This window comes from Dipodomys spectabilis, unplaced genomic scaffold, assembly GCF_019054845.1.
Source record: "Dipodomys spectabilis isolate Male_0828 unplaced genomic scaffold, ASM1905484v1 ptg000378l, whole genome shotgun sequence".
NCBI lineage: Eukaryota > Metazoa > Chordata > Mammalia > Rodentia > Heteromyidae > Dipodomys > Dipodomys spectabilis.
Window position 1 is genome coordinate 2026701 of NW_024871055.1, and position 3005 is coordinate 2029705.

At 37.8% G+C, this 3005-nt stretch overlaps 1 pseudogene; it reads right to left on the minus strand.

The window, feature by feature from the left end:
* Positions 1–2288: 2288 nt before the first annotated feature.
* Positions 2289–2388, minus strand: LOC122096576 (annotated as a pseudogene).
* Positions 2389–3005: the final 617 nt, after the last annotated feature.

The following is a 3005-nucleotide window of genomic DNA, read 5'->3' on the forward strand; positions in this document are numbered from 1 at the left end:
TGTCCCCTCATTACCATGAGTGGGAGTTGAGATACCCGGACTTGCCATTTTTCCTGTGTTTTTCAGGTTTGTTCTGCCCATTTGGGATGAATGAAACACCAGTTTTGTGCTAGAACTCTAACTTAAGGCAAGCATCAACCAAAGTCTGTATTTGCACAGTCAATAGTCTGCAGATACAATCTCGTTCAATGGATACATCTATTCAACGTCAAACAACTATATATTAATGGGCTACAAACCGCAAATGCAAATTTGGCAAGCCAGAAATTATTAGGTTTAGGGAGAGATGTGGGTAAAAAATAGGAATAGAGAGATGTGGGAAGGCACATGGAGAGTTAACTAAGTCCTAATCTCAAAACAGGAAATAGGTTGAATAGGATGAAATTAGAGAGAGAAAAAAAAAGAAGAAAGAGAAAGGGGGAAAAAAGAGACCAGAAAAAATAGAAAAGTAAAAATTAAAATATTATGTAGATACGAAAACGAAATATTGAGAGAAGAACATGCATATAATGCGGAAGAGGAGGGATATAAAGGAGATGTGAAAAACTTAAAAATAAAAATAACTAAAATATTATATAGGTATAAAGAGGTAGTACTGCTACCAAGGAATTTAAGTCTAAGAGGTTTTGAACTGAGTAATAAATTTGTGGATTAAGTGTGTACACAATGGAGGAGAAGGTCTAATAATCGACTATGGGTATATCTGAGGATGTGTAGAAAAACAATTAAGTCACATAAAAAAGAATGAAAGAGAAGAAAAGGTGAAAAGGATAAGAAAGAAAGAAAAAAAGATCAGAAGTTCAATAGAGCAAAACAAAAAACAAAAAAAAAATTTAAAGAAGAAAAAAGAAAGAAAAACGCACACACAAATATACCCCTAAAATAAGAAGTATAAGAGGGAAAAAAAGTTACTAGGAAACATTTTTTTTCAAAAAAGGTAAAAATTAAAAATTAAAAAAAAGTTTTAGAAAATTTTTTTTATAAAATGTACAAAAAAAAAATATTTTGATTTTTTTGGGAGTGGTGGGAAAAATCCTGTATCTCCCTTGTGTCTGTAACCAGCCTCTTGTTGGAGTCTCTGATCTGCTTGTTGTGTTTGATTTTCCTGTGGTTTGGTTAGTTTCTTAAGTAAGTTTGAACAGGCCAAAAAATGCTCTGCTTTACCCAGGATTTTGTGATCCTCCTCTCAGGTTACTTTAATGGGAGGGGGATCTGCTTTGATTATCACAAAGAGGGAGATGGCTTTTTCCTCGTTTGGAGATGCTGTGATGAGGCTAGGTTCTGGGTAGAGTTGAGGCTTTTCAGCAAACATTAGCTTTTCCTGAGGGCTAGCTTGTTAGAAACTCACGAGCCCAGGCTGGAGCCACTCTCTGGGTTTATGTTTACTGAATTTCAATTGATTGTCAAGGTTGCTTAAGGGAGGGGCAGCCTCTGGCTCTGATTACCCAGTGAAGAAAGCCATTCCTGGGGCTTGCGCTTGAGCTGGGTGACATTTCCCGGGGTAAAGCTGAGTCTGGCAGGTCAATTTAGGTTCTTGTGACCTGCTAAATGACTCTAGTTTTCTCCCAAGGCCTTAGTTGGAGCTAGCAGCTCCACTGAGCTTTGTCAGTATCCAAGATGGAGATGTCCGGTTGTGGGGGGGAGGGGTGGCCTTCTCTCCTCTGCTCCCTGAGAAGGAGTGAGGACGTTAAGCTTCTACTTTCACCGAGTCTTGGTTCCTGGGTCGTCTCTGGTCTGTGAACCGCAGGATGAAGATGTCTGCTCCTTGTCAGTTCTTGCTGGTGTTGAGTAGAATCTGCTCACCAACCGCATGTGGCTCCTTTGTCCTGGACTCTCTGTGTTACAGGATGGCGACTATGGCCACCGCTGCTGCCGAAGCTGCTGGCAAATGCTCAGATCTGTCTCCTTGCCTGGATTTTCCCTCTCTGGCCTAACTCTGTGTACTGTGATGGCACACTTGGTGTGATTCTCTGGCTTAGGACTGTTCACTGGAACTCTAAAACTGCTTTCTATGCGAGAGCTTGTTTAGCCTTCAGCTTCTCCTCCACTATCTTCCCGGAAGCCCCTATGAGCATGGTTTAAATTTTATTTCTTTGGGATAAAATGACAATGTTATCTAATTTCAAGTTTTATAAAGGTTATGCTATGTAAGGGCCTTTCTAAGGTGAAGATTTAATACACTGATGTCAAACTAACCTTTAATTCTATGAATTACATGTATTGTTACACTTGTATTTTTGTAATCAACTTTTTAACAACTGTTTTTCATTTCTAGCATTTGAAGAATGAAAAATATGGAATACTTCACAAATTTTCATACCATCCTTGTGCAAGTACCATTTTAATCTCTGTATTGTTGTAATTTGGGTAGACCTGCTGCTGAAGCATGTAGTATCCTCTAAATTTAAGTAGTTATTGATGCAATCTTTATACAGGCACATATTCATGGTTGCCTATTTGTAACAAGGAACCCTTATTGTTCCTAAAAATGCTATTGATCTTATTTCTCTAAATTTCTGTCTATAGTGGAAAAAAATTATATTGTTTGGTCGATTACTCACATTTGCAATTTTTTGTCAATAACTATTTTGTCATTTTCATTTTAAATTTGATCATATTTTGAAGCCTTTACAGCTAAGTCCAAAGGTGATGGCTTTTCAAATACTTATTTATCAACTGAGTTATCTTTGTGGAGCTAATGGATTCAAAGTAAGCCTTGGTTAAGATCCACTTCTAAACTTCTGCAGCTTAAAATTTCCTAAATGAGGTCTCTGTGGCACAAATGTCTTCCTGACCCTTACCCTTCTTCCATGTAGGAACAGACCAACCAGAATATCTTACACTGACAGCATAGATTGTCTTACTGGAACAAAACTAATCTTAGTTACAAGGGATCATAGAGAGATGAACACTTCAGACCGAACTGTTCAGAATAGAAGGTATTTTATCAAAATATAATTGTTTGGGCTGGGAAGTTGGCTCAGTGCATGCCTTGCATGTCTGAA